This window comes from Crocodylus siamensis, chromosome 4, assembly GCF_052110815.1.
Source record: "Crocodylus siamensis isolate JL-2025a chromosome 4, ASM5211081v1, whole genome shotgun sequence".
Classification (NCBI taxonomy): domain Eukaryota; kingdom Metazoa; phylum Chordata; order Crocodylia; family Crocodylidae; genus Crocodylus; species Crocodylus siamensis.
Genome location: NC_143398.1, coordinates 223,511,833 through 223,533,399, shown reverse-complemented (window position 1 = coordinate 223,533,399; position 21,567 = coordinate 223,511,833). Strand labels below are relative to the sequence as shown.

Here is a 21,567-nt window from a genome sequence, read left to right as displayed (position 1 = left end):
GTGGGTGGCACTGGTGAGGATGGTAAAATTAGATTATGCCATAGCACTGATGTTGAAGTTCTTCTGTGGTTCTAGCCCTAAATTCTAGGGCTGATACCACTGTTTATCATCCTGATTAGTATGCTATCTTTATTTTGAATTCTTCGTTTAACTCTATGCATACCCCTTCTATTTATAATCCTTGAGGCCTGGACTGTCTTTTTGTTCTGTGCCTCTACAGCACCTAGTAAAATGGGGTTTGAGTCTCTTGGGTTCTGTAGTAATGCAAGTAATCCAAAACCTATCTGGATGCAAATTGTGAAAGCAGAATTCCAGACCACGCTAATGACTGTGGGTGAGATGTGCCCCAGCAAAGGTTTTGATGATCATGGAACCCTGGATTTCCATGAGGCTTCCTAGGAGGTGGCCCTAATCCCCATCAGCCAAGAGATCCTTTCTCCCCAATTTCCCATGTTAACTTTTTTTTTCTTTTTGAGGAAAGTCAAGTTCTTCCACTTCTGATTTTAGGATTTTAAAAGCAGTTGAGTCCTTGTCTTCACTCAAAGTCATTAGGGAGAGGGAAAGGAAGAAGGGTGTTAGAGAGACTGGGAGATGTACATCAGTCTGTAATAAGACTTAAGGTATGGCTGCATGGTACAATGCGGTGCTATACAGAGATACCTGAGGTCACTCCAATCCTGAAGCAGTATAGCTGCAATAGTGCAGTTCTCTGCATAAGCTAATATACCCTGCTGATTTTGTCCATGCTGCCAATATTCAGTTTGGGTATCTGCACAGAGAAGGGTGGTTATATGGTAGGATGGGCAAGTAAATGAGTAAAAGGTAGCCAGCTGTTAAAGTGGATTTTCCCAATTATTTGAAACTGCTATTTCAGTGCACGTGTGTGTGTGTGCATATTTGTGTAGTTTATTGAGTATTTGACTATGTCCTAAGTCAAAAGCTGTGCAAAAGGACTGCAGGAAATTTCCACTTTGACCAAGTTGTTAGGAGATGTGGTATATGTGTCTCAGTGGGAATTGCTAGAGTTCAAAATATAACTTGTAATGAATAGTTTATTTGATAAATACTGCCTTTGCCTTTGTTTCCAATAATAAATGCCCACCAACAGATTACACAATTCTTAAATTCTCTCCCCATCCTCCAAACAAACACACAGCATATGAAGATAAGAACCAAAGAGTTCATTCCTTTCTAAAAGCATAAGTATGTTCTCAAAGGTAACTCTAGATTATTTTAAAAGAATTAGGAACAGATCTGGGATAAATATGGGGCGGGGGAGGTGTTGAATGCACACACACATATGCATGTGTGCACATGCACATACATTGTCACACACACACATGCAGAAAGCATTGGGAGGAGAATCCTGTAAAAGTGGACTGTAACATAAGCCCAGTTACAAGTATATGTTGTCTGTCTTGAAGCAGAATCAAAATACAAAATGCAGTCCTGTCTTTTGACCTTGCAAAATCTTGCCATAACTATTACAACCTCTAGCTGATTTATTTTTGTAGAAATGGAATTTACAGATTACAAAAATGGTTAGTTCGAGTCATCACCATGCCTTTGAACTCTGAGACCATTTGAATTTGATCCTGACCAGACTGACCATAAACCATTCTGTTTGGATAATAGAGGAAATCAAGCAGTTTGTCTTGGGTAACCTTATAATAAACTGCAAGCCAATAGATATGAATTACTACTGAAATAGCCACACACACACACAAAATTTAAATGAAGCTTTAGGTCAACAGAAGTGAATTACTGAAACAGTATTAGCAATAGTAAGACTATTTATTTTAATTGAAAATAAAACTAAACTTCCTCTACTTCTTTCATGACATTTTATTGTATTTTAAAATATTGTTTATTTAGATGAGCATGATAAATAAGACTATATATTGCCCATTCATAATTCACTGCAATCCATACTCAGTGATCTGTGGATTAGTCACAAAACTGACAAAGTTCCAAAATATATTTATTTTGAATTTTAAAGTTTTGTTATATTTTTCATTAAATGTTTGAAGCAGATTGATTTTTTTTCAATTTTACATCAGTGTTAGAGGATATGCCTGATTATAGGCCCTCACAGTTTTCTTCTTTGTACATTACAGAAGGGAGAAGAAGCATGGAAAGCCCTCAAAATGGTATGGACAGGGTCAGCACCTCTGGGCCATGTCCAAATGAGCATGGCTGTGTGGTATGTGGCCCCTCAGACATGTCTGTGGTGCCACGCACTGCACATTCAGCTGTTCTCACGCTGCAAGTGTAGCAGCAGGGGTGAAGGGGGTTGACCCTGGGAGATCCTAAGGCTGAAAAGTCTGCAAAAAAGACAAAAAGCAGAGCTATGCATGCTGGACCACCCAAAACTGGAGCCTGGCCAGCTGGAGCCATGCTCTAGTGGCCAGCCAGGCTCCAAGTGGCAGGGCTGCCACTGGTGCAGTCCCACGAGGCCCCCAGGACCCCAAGTAAGGCTCCTGGCCTCAGCCCGGTGCTGGCCCCAGCCTCCCCTACCCCATCCAGCATAATCTGCCATACACCAGAGGGCACGTGTCATAGGCATTCCCCAGGGACAACTAGCAGTGGCACAAGGTTGTCCCCAGGGGAAATAATGTCTATACTTGTGTTGGACATTTCTCATTGTGCTACCTCATGGAAGCAATGTATCCTTCATTTTTGAAAATACTGGAAGGTGTCATGACCTGAAGAAGTCATGGTTGAAGAGCTTCTATTCAGTGCAACATTTTTCCTTTAGAAGTCAGCACAATAAACTCCTGAAAAGTACCTTGAATTAGTGCTAACCGTTACTCTATGGTTTCTGTTTTTACCCCAAATGAGGAAATCGGAGGCAGTTCCAATAAAAGACTCAGGCACCTTTAGGCTAAATGTAAAAGCCATGGTGCCTGCTTACTTTGGAGTCACATAATCTCTGCAGGCACCTTACTTTTTTATATAGAGGTTCCCAGACACTTAGAGGAGCACAAATACATATGCCCAGGACTGCCCCAGTCTTGAAAGAACAGTGGATCTTGGCACCTAACTCATGTTTAATTAAGCATTCCTCTTAAATTCCCCAACAGGGTTGAGCTGATGCCTTTTAAAGTACATCTAACACCTTACCAAAAATACTTCCACTCACAGGAGAAAGTATTAGTGCACATCTCTAATTTCTTAGGAGTTAGAGAACTTTCTCAGAAAATTGGAGAATTGCATTCTCTCTTTGCCAAAAGGAGTTCAAAACCATGTTATCCAAGAGTGCATCATCTGTCTATTAAGTTATCCTGGGTATGTGCACCTTCCAACCTTTCTGCTGAAATTCTGACATTGCAGAAAAGAACACAAAATGAATCGGGCGTGAGAAAAGAAGCAGGACTCTGTGATCCTGTATAAGGTCATTCACAGAGTGCAGGGAGCCCTGGGTTCTGGTTTCAGCTCTCAGGCCTCACCTCCCTTTTCCCAATGCACGCTCTGACTAGTAGATTAGAGGCATGGTCCCTTTTGTGATTTCTCTGCTCCAAGGAATTACATGTTCATGATCTAATCAAAGAGATTACATATGGGTCAAAAAATACCTTGTGTCTTACCGTTCAGGACTGATGCCAAAGTTTTAAAAGGTTATTATCAGAAAATTATTTATGATGAGTAAAACAAGCAGGTATTCAGCAGTAATCCAGAGTTTTCTGATATAGGAATGCATGTTCATTACAGAGAAGCTTTGGAGGCCTACAGGGAATAATTTGGTACTGAAAAAGCTCAAAGTTTAAGATAATTTATCCAATTTTAGGAACGTAAGGAAGTTTGGGTCTTCAGGATTGCTAATCCAAGAATGTTTTTTAATGATGATCTGCAAACTTTTTATTGACAACTAAACTGTTACTGACACATGTTTTTAGTGAGATATGTTTGACATCGTGTAAGTGTAACCCTTCTGCCAGGTTCTGGACAGTAGTAACTAGAATCAGGTTCAGATTTAGGGATTTAACACCAACCATCGTAATAAAGTTTGGTTGTCACTAAAAAGTCTGCAGCTGATCAGTAAAAATATTTCTTTCTTGGGGTAGCAATCCTGCTTGACTACAGCAGTGGGTTTGACTCGACTACACCATGCCTGCCCCAGTCCAGGGATCCTTACTCACCTCCACAGCTTCATACCTGCAATGATACCCTACATAATGCTGTTCCCTCCCAGCCACACAGGTCTGTCCCAACCCCACACACCCCTCCTTGTACCTTTGAGGTAGACAATTGTTGGATGCAGTGGATGACCAAAGGGAAATTGCAGCTCATGCCAGTCAGGGGAGAGGGCTGCTGGTGAGCCTCAGCGTTCTGACAAGAGCTCCCTTCAGGGTGCTGTGCTCCTGCTCAAACACCAGGTCATGCTGCTCTGCATGGTCTGTTCATCAAGCTCACAATTTCTTAGTGTTTTGTGGGTGGCTCCATTTTTAAGCACTTTATAGACAAGCCTCTTTTGCCCTTTCTTTCTATGGACTGTCTGTAAATATACGGACAGTGGGCAAACCTGGTCTTGATGTCCCAGAACACAATGAAGGCAGATCCCTCTTTGCAATATTGAAGAATATTATTTCCTTAAGGATCTGAGGGTTGATTCAAATTTCCAGTTCAATTAAAATGGAGAAACTTTTTTATATTGTAGGGACTGGTTGTTCTGCCCTGATGTAATGGGTGATTGTCATTGTGCCATCTCTCATTGTCATGACTTAGTTTGTGCTTAATAAAGGTAGGAGAAACGGGGCCTTTTAATTACAATTACAATTTTGATGACTATATTATTTAATTGGTAGTAGCGCTACATATTTGAATCTCTTGGAAACAGTGTTTATCTGGATTATATTTTAAATTCCCATCACTTTTTTAAAACATTAACCCCACTTTCACTTTTTTTTTGTTATTCAGACATTTTCATTATACAAATTAAAGGTAAAGGTGTCCTCTTTACAGCCATTGAAACCCAGTGGAGTAGTGGAGGTAGAGCTCCACTCTTTAACCTCTGAACAAGAAAGAGGTGATGTGGTCAGCACTGTGCTCTGGCTGCCTTTACCCTGAGGTAGCTCCTGGTACCCATTTGCTGTGTGGATTCAAGGGCCATGCTAGAAGTGGAAAAAATGAGTAGAAAACCTTCCACCCTCACTTGGGATCAAACCCAAGTTCTTCAACTGAGCCTTTATTATACAAGTTAGAGCTTATCAATTGAACACCGTTTATTGATGCAATGTGGCATATTTTATGATAAAACTGTATTTTGTATTTTGAAGGAACTGAACACATTTTGAGGGCCTATAATTCTGCTGAGAAAAAGAGATTATACCAGTGAATAACTGCCATACAACATAAATGTCCTATTCTAGGAGAGACGTTTTAACTTTCTCTATGTTGGCCAATGAGGCTGTAATTAAAAGTTTCTCCTGCTGCTTGTGATTGTCTCCCTAAGCTTAAAGAGTAATGGTGTTCAAAATGTACTTTCTTAGTAAGAGAACAGGCTACACTTAAAACATACTGCCATCATCTTTATGGCCACCCTAAATCTTCATGAAATATGCCTGGTTCATACTTCACAAATGGATCCTTGAATTGAGACATAATTCTTATTATCAAATATATAGGAACAAGCTAACTTTAAAAATCTGAAGATTGGGTTCATGCTGGTGGGGTAGTGTTTTCACAATGTGACCTGGTATCCTTCACACTAGGTTAATTTGCCATAAGGCACTGGCAGTGGAATCAAGCTCTTCAGCATGCTTCACTATACATTAAACCTTTTTTTATATAGTTAGACATTTATTTCCTTTCCCAAAAACTGCCCACTTGTTCTACTTTATAACTGTGCCTTGTAAAATTTACCAGCCCACAAAAACGTGCCTGCTTTTGATCATAATGATGATGACAATGAAAAATTATAAAATAATTTGTTGTATCTCATTTGTCTACTTAAGACAAGGTAGATTTTTGTAAGGCTGGGACAATTACTTTTACACAGGAAGTTAAGAAATTAGAAACCTGACACGGATTTAAGAGTGAATTCTGGTAACTCTCTGTTACTGACCACCTTCTGGATATGTTCAGTGTGTTTTTCTCATGTGTTTTTCATGCCAAGGAAATGGTGTCTTATAGAACACATCTTCCTGTTCAGTTCTGTCTTCAAAATGATTACCCAAGAACAAATGCCTACATCCAAGAGAAACCTTCTGTTAGAAATGTCAGGATATTTGTGGAAGTCATCTGTGTTGAACTATCCCAAAGCAACAAGATTCAAACAAAAGTAACCTCTCTCAATTTATAGAAAGCCTTTAACAATTTCTACCTGCTTAATTTTTATACCTCTATTCACCTCATCTGAATGTTAATGTTACTGTTTTGTCCTTTCAAAAGGTTCAACAAATAATCCAGGTTGTGAAACCAGGTCATCTATATCAAATGAGTACTGATATAATAGTCACCAGCTCTTGTCCCCCAGCAAAGTACCTTTATCATCATCATATCTGTAACTAGCTTTTTCCTATTGTCCCTAATCCAAATCCCAGTGCCCAGAATATGTTTGGTCTCCCATTCCATAACATCATTCAGGTCAGCTGAAATGGAGCCATACATTAAAAGTCTACTTATTAAACACTGAATCCAGTGAATCCTTCTCAATTTTCATAATGACTTTATATGTTCATTAAACAAGAAAGCAACCAAAATGGGGACCCTGGTCTATCAATCAGAGCTCCCTCATCGCAAGCATTAGGTACTGTACCTCAGCCTATCAAGGGAACCTACCACCAACTCTAAACAAGTTGGCTGGCCAAGCAGCTTCTAAAACCTTTACCTTATTATCAGTAGAAAATGCAAAATTTGAAATATTACACAAGATTCAAAGGGCGCTTAAAGCATGGTAGTTCATCCACCCAGTAGAAGGTGGAGAACTGAGGGAGGTGTAGTAGAGCTCTGAGAAATATAGTTAACCATGACATAGTGGCTTCTGATTTGTAAGCAGGAGTGGCCATCCCAAACAGCAGAGAAGTCCTGTAGGTTTCTGTACTTGCCTGATCAGGTACAATACTGTTTTTTATAATGCCATGATAGATATGCGGATCACATGACTGTATAGATTAGAATAGTATGTCTCTAGCTGGGAATAAATCTCCTATTTTTTGGTTTTGTTTTGCTGGATTCTGAATGCTTGAATACTTTAATTTTGCCACAGCCAGTTGGGAAGAACCTCAACCTCTGATACATCTTTGTTTTGGGGTCTTCCCCAGCTAGTGACCCATATAATTACTTCACACTCCCTGATTGGCAAAGGCAGACCATTTTACTTCTATTCTTCTTCTACTGCCTTATATTAAATATGCTTCCCTAATTGAAGCAATAGCAATGTTTTTTTGAGGTATCTGAGACCTTTTTGTTCTGAATCAAGACATTTGGGCAAGAAAAAAAAAGACTTTTGACTTCTCAGAGAGAGTTTTTAGACCTGATAGAAGGTATCCCTGTATAATGCAAATATGAAGTAGTTCTGCAATGAAAGGAACCTCTCATTCTGAAATCCATACTCAGACAAAGCTCCCCACTGACTTCACTGCCTTACTAAAATCTGACTCCAGATCTCACACTGTCCTTTCTAAGGTCTGGAGTTAGCCCTAATTTTTTGCCATTGGTGCTTGCTTCTTACTTCCATATAAAATCACTCAAGAACAGTTTCCTTCATTATAAAGTTCCATCTCTAGTGCATGTCTAATTCTTTTATCTCTAAACAAAAAATAATGAATCTACACTAGATGTTGAATTTTTGTTTTTGTTTTTTTTTAAATCTACAACTGCCCTTTGGTAAAGTATTACAACAGATAATATGCTTAATGCCTACAGTATGCTACAGTTATCTATAAAAATAATAATAATTCGCACACACACTTTTCAGTATTTCTGCAAGCAATCTAGAGGCGACAGAAACAAATTGATGGAGACAGAAATGGGAGAATCCCACCCTGTCAGAAGATGAATGAGCTGAGCTTGCATGATGTGAACCATGGCTGACAGAAGCGAGGTGGAATCAAAGAGTGAGCAACTTTTGACAACACACGCTTCACAGCTCTGACCACTGAGGATCTACATGATTATCTCCAGACAAAATAACTGTGAGTAAAAGGCTTACATACACTTAAATTAAACACAGCAGGGTTTTAGTAATCTCTGTTTGCATTTTACTTTCTGTTAAGAAGGAAATTGCTTGGACTTGGAACATTTCATTTAATGGCATTTTTAGTTACCTTTTGTACTTCGAATGCCATAGTCTAAATTCACCCCAAATTACCCAGTAAGGCATAGGAAACTTTTGTCCTTTATTTTTAATTGCAGTAGCTTCCTTACCAATTTTACAAAATTAAATGCATTTTAAAACATCTCTATATTTGAAACCTAATTATCCTAATCTCTGGATGAGGTATAGCTAACAATATAAACACCATTTATGTAATTTATTTTGTGAAGGAAAATAAATGGCATGCATCTGTACTAATGATATACATGTTTGCAGTTCCACTCTGGCTTTTGAAACAAATGCTTTAAAGAAACTATGTTGTAGCATTTGTTATACTGTCCTATTGCTTTTAGAGTGAGCACTACAGAATCTCATATTCTTTTTAAGTAACATGAGTAGCTTTTGTTTTGTGCAGGTTTTCTTTCCTCTTTTTTATTACCAGTCGTGAATGAGGAGTATGGCCTCTCACCCAGAATAAGTTGTCAATGGAAATCATGGCCAATAATCATAATGTGTAAAATAAAAAAGATATTGGGCTGAGGTCCACTAGCTGTTGACCCACTATTCAAGCTAACCCAGCAGACTAAGTTTTCACATTTTTAGACCACCTACTCCTAAGAATGTAAATGCTGTTATTGTTGGACAAACCATCATTGGCTCCCTCACGTTTGTCAATCAGTTGTTAACGTCCTGTTAGTTCCAACAATATTTTCTCCACAGAAAGAAAATTACTTCCAGTTCAAGTTCCTATTGATTTAAAAACATAATAAAAGACAGTAGAAACAAAGTAGAAAGTATAGTAGATAGTTGATGTCCGGCAGACATCCAGCCCCCTTGTCAATGGTATAGTCCAGAAATCTTTTACAAGGAGCTCAGGAAAATATCTCAGCAGCTAACCTGCAAATGGACAACTTGAAAAAGTGTTAATGAAAAAATGACGACTTAATAAATATTTTATAAAATTTCTTACTTACGTATGAGTAGATTTGATAGTAAACAGAAGTATATTCTGACTCATGGCGATCTAGTTTTGGGACATAGCAATCCTAATAATTTACAAGCTCATTCATGAATACTTGTGTGAAATAAATTTTGAGAAGTTTGGTTTGCTGTTTTCTGGGGCACCACATTATTTGTTGTATATGAGTGTTCAAATCAGCACCACCTAATTTATCTCTGCAAATATTTGTCCCTTACATTTTAACCAATTTCAAAATTCACACAAAGAACTCTCTCTTTTTTTTTTTTATTTTGTATTGTTTTTTGTCATGTGATATTCTCCTGTTTTCAAAAACTTTGTACAGACTGGATACAGTATCCATGTGATTCTAGTAAGAAATCATGTGCTACGAACAGTGACTAGTAGAAGGGATCAGTGTGTGAACAAATCTGACATTGTTTGCATAAACTATTCAGCCAATATTTAAAAATAACAGACATATTTTTAGAAATCAGGATTGGTGTGTGAACAGTTCACAAACAGGAAATGGGACTGTATTTGTGAAAGATTTTTTTTGTAATGGAGAATCAAACCAACTTCATCTTAAAATAATCAAATACAAAAATAATTCTCAGACTTTTTTTGCAGTACTTTCCAAAACAACTGGTTATCAACCGGCCTTCTTATTGAGGTTATTTTTACATCATTCTTAGAAGAGATCCAAATATATTTTTAATACAAAATATAAATATTTAACAGTTATTCATGATATTACTTGGGAAGACTGGAAGTGACTTTGGGGGAGGAGGATTTGGCAATTTTTTTCTCCCTTGCATACATATATTATTTGGTTAATGTTCAGTTCTTCCTGCATGCTTGGCTTCTTGAGTTGATTTAATTTAAATAGATCATGAAAGTGTGATTATTTGGGGAAAAAGTGAAAGTTTTTCCTGAATTAGGCAACTTGAAGGAAAATAAATAGTTCAAATCTGATTTCTGCCAACTTTGACTGTGTCCCTTTAAAGTCTGAAAAAAGAAAAGCAGAGAAAATATCAATCTCTAATGCATGTGAGACATCAATAATAATGATACTCAGAATATGACATTAAAAATAGTTTGCCTATTAGCTAGCAAGCATTTATTTATGCAGTGCTGAGAAGAACTGAATTTCAACTTATCCTCTCAGGTTTACAGACATTTAAGCACATTATTAGGAGCTGTGATTATTTGGCACACCAACACTCAGGTATCACCCAACTTCATTACTACCTGATTAATTAACCTGTTTAAAGTGTGAAAGTTGGCACCTTGTCATTAGAATCCATGGGAATAACTAATGAGAAACTATGAAATAATTTGTTCCTCAATTAAAAAACCTGAAAGAAGAGGTTTTATCTCATTATTCTTGTTTCCTGTTATCACCTATACAAAGCCAAGAAGATTTTGTAAAACTTACTGTCTAAAGAAAATAGGCTATGTAACATCTCAGGAAACACTTCACAGATCTTTAATAAAATGTGGTGTTATCCAACACCAATAGGGAAGCCAAGAAGGTTTCTGAGATAATGTATTCCGAATACATGATTGTGAATACTAGTCCTCTCATTTAATAGGGTTTATTTGTTGTTTGCTTTTAGACTGTACAAAGGTCAAAGAGTCTTACAAAAAGAGATGATTGAAGTATTAACTATGAATAAATTATCTGACAAATTTGGCCCTTGTTTTGAGTTAATGAAATATCTATGCATAGGTTTGTGGGGGTTTTTTAAACAAACTATTCATTATTTGTAATAATTTGACTAATAATTTGGGAAAAGAAATTATAGTCTGCACATTGTTTCTGAATTGGTTGTTGTATTGGTCATTCAGCGTTGATTGTGTGTGTCACATTTCTCCTTATGAAGGTGTTTCAAGTGAATATGCAGATAAAATGCTGGAGGTACAATGTGACTCTGATGGAATTTATTCATGTAAGGTGTATTTATACTGCAGTGCAGCCAGGCTAGGATGCCCTTGAGAATGTCCTGCCCACCTTTTCCCACTCTGACACTGAAGCCAGAATGTATTAATGAAGCTACTTTGGTGACATCTCCCTGAAGTTGCTCTCATGACCTTAATCTCCAAGGTGTGTACAGTCATTTACTGCAGCCAGCTACATTCATGAGGCTTACTTTATGCCATGTAAATGTAGACCAGAAGCAGGGCATGAAGCCATTCACTGCTCCCCAGAGCTGCACAGGAAAAATTGTATAAATAATTTGGGGTGGCAGGAGAGATTGGGGGGGGGGGGGGGCTAGTGGGTGGGTGTGGGGTCTCGCAGGTCCAAGGCATTTGGCAGCATTGTGGGGGAGATTGGTGGATATGTGGGAAGGGTTGTTAGGTGCATAGGGTTGAAGGGTTGCCTTGTTGGGAGGGATGTTGAGGGGCTAAAAAATAGCTTGGTCAGATTCCAGCAGTAGGAATAGTGCAGCTCTAGGACTGGGGTGAGTAGCTGGGCTTTCTTAGTCCCAGGGCTGCAATGTGAATACATAGAGGTGTTCACGAGATGGGGCTAACCATTTCTTAGATCAAATTAACGTGGTCTCTGTCTTAATTAGTGCACCTACTCAGGTGAACTAACTGAGATTGGGTGCCCATTTTTTAAGCCCTTTGGCTGCACGATTGGGCATTTTCATTGGTCTAGCCCTAGTTAGACTGATCTAAACGTAACACATGCATGTTCCCTAACAAGCTTAGGACTAGCCACAGAGGGATACTGCATATTTCTGGCTCTGCATATTTTTGGATTTGCCATATGCAAGAAGCAGCGGGTGGGTGGGGTGTTCTCGGGAGCATTCCAGCCAAACTAAGCTGCCACTGGGGTATGCAGATACCCCTAACTGCAACTTTCTATTCCTATACAATCACATTCACTTTTGATTTTTCTCTCCAGCCTAGTGAATATTTACTGTTTATATGAAGTGGAACAGCTTCAAAAGAAGAGGTGGAGTGAAACTTCACCCCAAACACACTATTATTCAATGTCTGAGCCAGCCTCCTGGAAGGTAGGAGATGTGGGCTCAACTCCTCTCGAGCCAAAGACGAAATTAAACCCATCTGTCTCATTCTGAGTGACAGTTCTAGTCACAAAGCTCCTGGGTAATAGATATGGACATCATCTTCCTCTAGCTGTGTTTTTTGATCCAAGAGGACTACTTTAAGGAAGCCTGCTTGACGAGGCCCTGCAGGTGAGATAGGTGAAGGAACATCAGGTTGTGAATCATGATGGAGCTTAGTATGAGATACACAACAAACTGCTCAGCATTGTGAAGACTGAGATACTTCAGGGCATGCTCAGAAAACCTTCATGGTAAAAAGTTAAGGCACTTCAGAGGCTGAAAGATCCCCTAATTTTGAGAATCTAGATTTTGGATGTGTCAGTTAGGAGCTTGTCACTTGTGTCCCTCTGTTGATGTAGCCAAAGACATTTATATGAGAACATGAAAAGACAATTTCAAAGAGGTTAAGTTTTAGTTTTTTGGGAGAGCAAGGAGACAGGGACTGGGACAAAATGGGAGAAGAGAAGGTAAGTGCAGATGATGTTGTAAAGCTTGAACTGGATGTGCGAGGTGAGCAAGAGCCAGCAAAGTATTCACAATGTTGGAGTTAAAAGGGCAGAAAAGGAAGCTCTTTACCACAGGTTTTAATGTTGTGGAGGGAATCAGACAGGCATCAAACGAGATGAACAAGGAGGTCATACTAAACAGGTTAGGTAGGGTGTGGTGGCACCCTAGGGACTATGTGATTCAGAAATGCATTGTTTTCCTAGCCAACAGCCTATGTCATGAAATGCTATGCATGTGATGCATCTGACAAAGTAGACTGGTACCTACAAAAGCCTACGTATGAGTTTGTCTCCAGGGTGCCAAACTGCTCTGCCTTCTCCCTAACTTCAGTTTAACAGGCCTAACTCCTCCCTCTGACAGAGATTGAAAATAATAGCGTCCTGAACGAGAGGATTAGCTGTAATGATAGGACAGAATGAACATATTTTAGAGATGTTGAGGAGGAAGAATAAAGAAGATTAGGACGTGTCTTTGATCAGAAGGTAAAGGAGAAGGAGGAGTCACAGATAATCCCAGATTATGGGTTTGAGGGATATATTAATTTCTCTAGATAATACTCAATTTAATAATATATCTTAGGTACAGTTACAAATCATTTTTGATCTGGCTTTATACATGTGGAGACCAGCCAGAATTTATTTTTTATAAAATGAAACTAAACTAATAACTATCTGGGGTCAGAGAGAGGTCTACGTCTACTCCCTCCCCCTCGCACCACCCCTTCTCTACAATTACTGGGTGCTTCATTAACAAGGTTTTCACTCTCCCATGAAACCTGGAGTGTAGGAGACTGGGGAAAGCTTGATACCAGACTGGATGAACCATTGGTTGGCTCTGGCCTGACAATTCTTATCTCCTTGCTTGTACAGCTCAGCATCTCCATAGGAAGCCAGGCAGTCTGTAAAAGCAGAAACAGAAGGCAAAGGACAGTAGAAAATGTAGATCTCTAATATTAGGTTCTAAAACCAGAAGGTACTATCCAGTTTTCAGTAATCATTAGAAGGAAATGAAGAAGAGGAAATAAGGGTGATGAAAACTTGCCTACATCTTCATATTTTTTTTACTGTTGTGAGGGTAGCCAGAGTGACAGGTGACACATGACTTCCCCAATTCAGTTTCTTAAAAAATACTCATTAGTGTGAGTTGCATTTGTGTGTTGATGTCATGGTTTATAGCAAAGAACAGGGAAGTTAACCTGATATAACACAAAGCCCTCTGCTTCTATAGATACTGAGGTAGAAATCTGTGGGGATGAAGAGATCAGATTACATAGATGAAATGGTATGCTATGGTTTTAGACATCAGTTAGGAAGATGTTGAATTATTAGATGTTAGAAAGGATGAAAGGACACTTTTCTCTTAAACTTTAAAAAAAATAAAGATGGGATTTTGGACTAAACAAATGTGTTTTTGAAATGTATTTGTTTTGTATTTACAGTTTTTGTTTTTCCATTGGAAACTGAACACCTGGTAATAAAAACTTTTTTTTTCCCCTGCGAACTGATTTTAATTAGGCTATGTCTTACAGTACTTGTAGTACTTCCTAGATGTAACATGGCAGTGGCCATGGACCACCTGCTTGCATTTGGAGTGTGGGGGAGGGAAAAGAGAGTACGTGTATAAGGCTTTCAAGCTACAGTCCCTTTGAGACTATGTGGCTGTGTCTGCGTGAGATGCTCACTGTGCAGTAGCTTGTTACTACTGTGCAGTAACATTGCGGAGCATGAACCATGACGTGACACTACTGCGCAATAGTACTGAGCTACTGTGCAGTAATAACAAGCTACTGTGCAGTCAGTGTCACCCAGAAGCCATGTGGGGATGCTACTGCATACTAATGCTGGTTACTGTGGAGCCATTTAGTACAAATAAACCAGTACTAAATGACTGCACAGTAACAACTGCACAATTAGCCTCTCATGTAGACATAGCCTGTATCTCACAATGTTGGCCCTCAGATTACTTGCATTGTTAGAGATGTTGTGCCAGTTAGCTATTGGTATAAATTAACATAGTTCATGAAATGTCTGAGGAGCTAATGATCTGCATTGCTATGTCTACCATCCATTAAAAGAAATGACCTCAAAACATTTTTCTTCCATAAGCATGATGCATAGCTACTAGAAGTGATAACAACCTCTTCTCTCCATGTTTTAATGATATAAAAGGCATTGTTCTGGGGGGGAGAAATCTACTTTGGAGACCCCAGGACAAAGAAGTCAGAAATCATGGGCAGGCAATGAAAACATTTGCAAAATGGTAGCTTCTCTAAATTGTACCTTGAGCCAAACCATTCCCTGAAGGATAAGATTGATACCAGAAAGGTAGGATAAAATCACCATTGCCCATCTTGTCCCCATGCTACACACTCATACCCTCAGCTCCTTCAGTTGTGGGACTAACTCTATCTAGTCTAAGCTGTATGAAGTTGTTACTGAAAATCAATTTTAGAAGATCTTCTTTATTATATTTATTATTAATGTTCAATTAATACTTTAACTTGCCTTTTATTATGCAGAGCAATTTGTTGACAGTATTAGCCAGATCATTTGATTGCTATAAAGCTTTGTTTTGTGGCCTTGCTAATACTACTTTTTCTAGTCTGTAAATTATACAAAACTTTCTAGACCATTTATAACTCTAAGTCAAGTAAGAAAATGATCTATTCAATTGATAGGATCTGCTTCTTCATTTGTAAATGTCTACAAGACTAAGATTTTTTTCCTCAGCTGTATGAAATTGCAAATATCTTATACATTTGCAGTTAATAGAACAGCCCACTACTTATATCACTACATAAACACTTTTATCCTGGATATACTGAATATATGGGTATCGGATTAACATGGGGAATAAACTATTTTCTTTGTTAGGTCCTATCTTCTGGAATCTGCTGATTGAAGGTGTTAGACCCTGAATCTGTTCTGAGTTTTATCAGAAGGCTTCTTTAGAAGATTTTAAAAATTTGGCTGTAGTGCATTTTATTGGTTTTCAGGTACTTGATGTAGGTCTTTTTTATTAAGATGAATGTAAAGTGCTTTGGGATCTGTCTATATGAAAGATGCTATGAAATGCATGTTCTTCTTGTATTCCGGAAGCTAAAACTATCAACTGATACCAGATGACATCAAAAGGCTTCTTTAGATATCTATATGAAAACAATAAAAAGAAGTATCCATTTGAATGCGTAAGGGCAGAATACTGTGAAGTTACAAGTGTGGGAAAGATGTTAAGCATTTAGAAAAGGGAAACAGTCCAGGAAGCTACAAATTTATAAGCTCCACACAGTTACTTATAAATAGCAAATGATGAGCTAGGTTCTTAATGAAACTACAGGCGGAGGAGCTTTGTGTATATATTACAGAAAAATCATTAGAATAGATTTACAAGGAAGGATCCATTCTAATCTACCTTTCAGAAGACCCTGATTCAGGGAATCTCCTGGCTCCCTATCTTCAGCCTGATGTGATTGTGCTCTTCTTTGTGGCTATGGGGAAAAATCTTCACCTGGTATTAGTTCTTTGAAATTAATGTAGGCAAGAGTTATGTGCTGGCCATTTGCCACAGGAATGACTTACAGGAGATCGTTCAAAGACACGCACTAATGCTTCTAGTTGCACAAGCACTATAATTTGTCTGCATTCCAGAAGGGATGGGCGAATGCATTACCTTTTCTGACTACCTTGGTCTTGCCTGAAAGGCTAGGTACTAAGAGAACCCGACATCTCAGGAGAATACAAATTTCCATAGTAGAAAAAATACAGCAACCAAATGTGAATAAGAAATCTTCTCAGAGCAAAGGAAAGCTGTCTCAGCAGCACCACTTTTAAAATGGATAAAAGCCCTTCTCACAACTGAAGACAAATCAGTGGCACCAGCTTTAACAAAGAAAGAAACCTTACTTAGGGCTAAGAGACAGCAGGAGTGGTAGGAGTACCAGCTGGAACAGAGATGCACATCAAAGAAATTAAAGCCCTATGGCTTGAAGAAATTACATGGATACTATAAACTAATAATTTTAAATATTAAAAAATCCTTTTCAGGCTAAAGAAAAGATATTCGTTTTAAGCAGTCAGCCCAAGGTTAGTAAGCACTGAGTGAACACAGTCCCTTAGAATTTACCCTTTACCTTGACACCTCCTAGGAAACAGCGTTGTTTAATGCCTACTGGTTAGACACACAGCTTGCTATAATTTTCTTCCCTGTACAAAAATTAGCTTGGGTTAAAATCAGTTTGTTAGTCCTGGTTTCACCTACAGTAAAGATGCACAAAATGTTCTGTTTTAAAACAAGGAGGCATGCACGGTCTGGGCTTCATTCTACGTGTATGCAATAGCTTGCTTTTCAGCATGACTCTAGCTTGCCCTAAATGTTAGGATTTATAGAGTTAAATTTAAGGTCTAATATTCTTTACTAGCAAAATGTATCTCATTTGCTACCAGGGCATGGAGTATACGTTTTGTCAACATGGTAATTCAAGGAGAAAGTCAGGCTTCCTTTGTTATCAGATTTACAATGGTTCCTTAAAAAGACAGCTTGTGTGTACCTCCTGCCTCACTAGAATACTTGCTTGCTTGGTTCCTAACAATGGCTCATTAAATTCAGTCAAACTAGTATGAAACTTACCTTCAAACAGTTTCACTTGCTGAACCCCATTCTCAAAGGATTTTCTAATCTGCAATTTTTATTTTAGACTTTGACCAGGAAATTGGAGAGAAAATAGCACCATAGTACTTTCTGGAAAAAAACAAAACAAAAAAACTTGATGATACCATTTCAGAAAGGGAATAGATTTATGTCACTTGTATTTTGAAGACAATCACATTCATAATATTTATTTATAAAGCGGAAGCATTCACCATTGCATTTGGAAGTAATTAAACTGTATCTTGAAAGACCATCCTATAGATACCCGTAAACTTTCATTTTTGCCATCACAGGGAAGTCCAGTACTCTGTAGATGTGAACAGGGAAGAAGTTCAAATTGTACATAGCTCATTACTGGCAATTGTAATGCATTTAAACCCATGTTGATACTTAATTTCCCCTCTTAACTCCCCACTCCTAAGAAGCTCAAACTTAGCTGGAGTTAGCAGAAGAACAACTATTTTACTATTCTTGTTTGAATCAAGATAATTATTATTACAAAACTATCATGTATTATTTTTATAACTTTCATCTTTGTTTCCTCCTCCCTACCAATTTTATATAATATCTTGTCCATCTTTAAATACCCCCAACAATGCTATTTTTGCAATGTAAAATTTTTGTGGAAGCCTGGACTTACGTTCAGCTTGTGCCTGAACTGTTCTGATTTTATAAGTAAAATGAGCTTTTGTTATAACTATAGCTGCTAGAGCTTTTTTTGGGGGGGGGGAGTAGAGAATATTTCAAGAAGATCTGGACACCCTATATGATTATGAACTTGTAAATGATGAGATATCTAAAAAAGACCTCTTAATTACATATTAACAATAAGACTGCATATAGGACATTGTCTCCTACATTAGCTTTTGTTTACAGTCTGACTTTGGGATCTGTGTGCAAAGCTAAATATGTAAATGTCACTGCACAGCTAAATATTCCCAAGTAACCCTAATGGCTGTAGCTGTCCTGCCACTGGGAAGAGTTTGCCACTGCTTTCAAGTTAGCAGTCATGTGAACAGCACATCACTGTACTAATATAAGGTTTATATCCCATGGGTAGCTCAGACCACACGTGTAGTATAGCAAAAGTGCCATCTGGAAGTAATTCCCTGTTATTACTTCTTATCAGGACTGCTGAGGGTTTTTTATTTATCAAGTATAAATGAATCATAGGGCAAACTGATGTATGCTCATTAAACTATGAAAACTTATTAGACTATCCTTTTACTGCTCAAAATAGAAGTCTAATAGAGGTAGGCTAGATCATGCTAACCTACAGCATGAGTGTGACATGCAAAAGAAGAAATAGAGTGAAATCTGTCTGAGTTATGTCAGGAAATTACATATTCTTCTTAAAGTAAAATAAACACTTGACAAAGCTGTTAATCATCCCTAGTGGAAGGGATTTACAGATTCAATATTAAGATGATGAGCTTCCCACTGGTCCTAGAAGCACTATAGTCAAATGAATCAATTTTCCTCTGAAATCATTTAGATAAAAATAACATTCACAATGAAGAATATGAATGGCTTGAATGCTAAAATGTCACTTTAAAAATGCATTGTCCCTCCAGTTGCCTCTTGTTAGTCTTCAGTTACTTCGGCCTCTTGAAGGCTCAGATCAAGTGTGGTATTTTAAACGAAAAAAATTGACTCAGTGTCTTATATGTAAATGTGTGTGTCTGTAAGGTACTGCACAGTCACACATGTTTGTAGATCTACAGAAACATTGTGTGTTACATACACAAACTGAATAGCTGCTTTTGTGTCAGAATATACATATGCAAATCTAGTTTTGTTTTTGTGCACGCACAAATATATTATATCGAACTATACTAGAAGGCTTGTGCAAAAAAATAAACATTTGCACATCAAAGAGTGGAAGAATAAAGTATACATATTTATCTTGATTAAGGTGATTCCATAAAAGCACTTCACAATAAGATTTTTTTCAGTAATTTAAAATAAGCTTTTGTTGAGAAGATACTTGAAAATTTACCTGCAGTTAAATTGTATCTGGGGACTCCAATAAAAACAAACAATTTTTAGAAGTTACCCATTCAAAGAGAGAGAATGAGAGAGAGAGAGAGAAGGAACAAGCCAGAGAGATTATAGAATTTAATGATTAAGAATGTGTGCAGTGCAGTATAAGTACATTTGTTTCCTTGGAAACAAACTAGTACTGTTGCACTGAAGAAATTTGTAAGCATTAAAAAATTCTGTAATCAGGCCCCAGGAGAACATATTAAATTTTTTAAAAGGGATAAATATTTGACATTCCTGGCCATTTTCTGACTGTACTTGTTGATGAGGCCTGCTGTCAATGGGTGGTGTTTCTAATGCTCAAGAAATTGATATGATACGTGAACCTGTACTGCCAAGAACACACTTCTAAATCACTAATCCATGTGGCAGGATCAACAGCTCTGGCATCACACACACAGATTTAGATCACTTAAGTACCAAATAGATGGCAAATGCAGCTAAATGCTAATAAAGGTAGGCTAATAAGCTTGCAATAAAGATTCCAAGGAAGGAATATTAAGAAAAAGCTCTAAAGGCTTAGCCCAGTTTGTAGTTGCTTGCAGAGAGCAGCAGGCTAGGTCAGAAGATAGGGTAAATGTGCTGCTGTGTATCATGCAGAAATTCTAGTTCTTCAATTCAGCTGATTCAGATAAGGCAACACAGCCACATTTTCTGAACCTATATCCACTTTCAGACCCAAACTCAAACCAAATCTTTCTTAATACCCTCAAATGTTTGAATGCTTTTTCACTTCAGCTTTTCTGGCAAGAAGCAGAACCAGAAGTGTTAAAATATCAAAACAAAAGCTAAATTTCCCTCTGTAAGCAAAAGCACAAATATGAGGAACCTAAAAAAAAAAAAATTGTTCTCGTGAGATTTCCTGTCCATTTTTGCAGCATGGTTAATTTGGATGAGTATCTTAATTTTGGGAGGGCCTTATCCAACAGAACTCTCTTCTAGTCCCCTACTACCTCTTCAAGCTAAGGTACTATGCATTGTATTGTTGATCACCCTCTGCTACGTAGTGCTAGCATGCCTTTTGCTTGTATTGCTTCATGAGTAACTCCAAATAAATATAGCCATAGTAATAGCTCCACAGTACAAGTATTGACATCCTGGATGGTAATGAAATGGTGGTAACATCTTACCAGAAAGGAGAAATTGCACAGAGTATGCAGAAATATGCAGAGCTAAAACTATGAGACTACAGTGGTTCATGAGAGATCATTCCCATCACAAAAGAGATTGTGAGAGGTTTTATATGAGGCTTAATAGTTGTGAGAAAATTTTCAAAAATTGCCACAAAGATCTAAACAATGGAAAAGCTCAGAAGCATGAAAAATTATATAGGAAGTGAGGGTGGTAAAAGTGGTGTTAGGCACAAGTGTTTTACATGAATGAAAGCCAGGTCTTGAAATTAGTTTCCAAGAACAGTCATGAAAGTGCAAGATGGTTTTCACAGCTAAAGACAGACTTACAAGGGTGCATCTACACGTGCCAATTGAAAGTGCTTTAGCCCAATTTAAGGCACATTAAGGACATACATCTCCATGTGCACAGCCTTAATGCACCTTAAAAATGGTGATTTTTAGGCTATTTTTCCCTAAATTTGACACCTGCAAAAGCTTTAGGCACATATCGCTAAAGTGCTTTAACACACATGTAGATGTGCCAATGCGCGTTAACATCGTATATGTTGATTGCCTTGGGAGTAACTTTAGTTCCAAGTCAGTCTGCACACTGCATTAATGCACCTTAGCACATGCACATGTAGATGTGCACCTCAAGCACCTTAATGAGCATTAAGTTTAGACGTGAGTAAAAGCATGTGTAGACAAACCCTAAAAGTATGTTACTGGAAAGGAAAGAGAAAGTGCTTTTGTCCTTCCCTTCTTTGAGATATCCTTTAATCTCATAACTACAAGCCAATACAACTAAACTGGCCATGAATTTGCCTGTATCACTTCAAGCATCCTAAATTGATTTATTTTTCCCCAATTAAGGCTTAATATTGTATCAGTGAAGTCAGTGAGGGTTTTGCAGTACATTTCAATGGCAGCTCAATTAAGTTAACAGGGAGCAAGTAACTGGCC

General features: G+C 37.9%; 1 long non-coding RNA gene across 1 annotated transcript in view; it reads left to right on the top strand.

Moving 5' to 3' along the window:
• LOC149867612 (uncharacterized) overlaps positions 1-14,177 on the top strand; it is a 69,477-nt gene extending 55,300 nt beyond the window's left edge. Inside the window, exons 2-4 of the long non-coding RNA XR_016441641.1 lie at positions 7,919-8,135; positions 11,190-11,322; positions 12,130-14,177. This is a non-coding gene — a long non-coding RNA (uncharacterized LOC149867612). The remainder of the gene's footprint in view (positions 1-7,918; positions 8,136-11,189; positions 11,323-12,129) is intronic.
• Positions 14,178-21,567: the final 7,390 nt, after the last annotated feature.